The sequence below is a fragment of the Nicotiana tabacum genome, chromosome 1, assembly GCF_000715075.1.
Source record: "Nicotiana tabacum cultivar K326 chromosome 1, ASM71507v2, whole genome shotgun sequence".
Lineage (NCBI taxonomy): Eukaryota > Viridiplantae > Streptophyta > Magnoliopsida > Solanales > Solanaceae > Nicotiana > Nicotiana tabacum.
Genome location: NC_134080.1, coordinates 75,696,037 through 75,696,801, shown reverse-complemented (window position 1 = coordinate 75,696,801; position 765 = coordinate 75,696,037).

Below are 765 nucleotides of genomic sequence, written 5' to 3'. Positions count from 1 at the left end.
TAACTCCAAAATGATCCGTTCAACCTCTCGAAACTCAGCCGAGGCCCCCGAGACCTCAACCAAAGGCACCAAAATATCCTAAAACCTTATTCAAACTTGTTCCAATCATCAAAATACCTCAAACAATATCAAATCACCCAAAACACATCGAATTCAAGCCAAACTTTCTAAAATCTTCCGAATTCCGCTTTTTATCAAAATCCCAACCAAACCACGTCCGAATGACCTGACAATTTGCACATACATCCCAAATGACCCAACGAAGTTACTACAACTCTCAAAATTCCATTCCGACCCCTATATCAAAATATCGCCTACCAACCGGAAATCGTCAAAATATCAACTTGGCCAATTCAAGCCTAAATCTACTCCGAACCTCCAAACCTCATTCTGATCACGCTCCTAAGTCATAAATCACCTTCTGAAACTAACCGAACCCTCGGAACTCACATCCAAGCCCTCTAACACATAAGTCAACACCCGATTGACTTTTCCAACTTAAGCTTCCTCAAAAGAGATTAAGTGTCTCAAACCTTACCAAATTCATTCCGACCAACCCGAGACCACATAACACGGATAAACAAAGCATAAAGAAGCAGAAATGGGGAAAACGGAGTGGTAACTCATGAGACGAATGGCCGAGTCGTCACATCCCCCCCAGCTTAAACAAACGTTCGTCCGCGAACGAATCAAGAAACATACCTGAAGCCTCAAACAGGTGAGGATATCTACTCTGCATCTCCCACTCGGTCTCCCAGGTAGCCT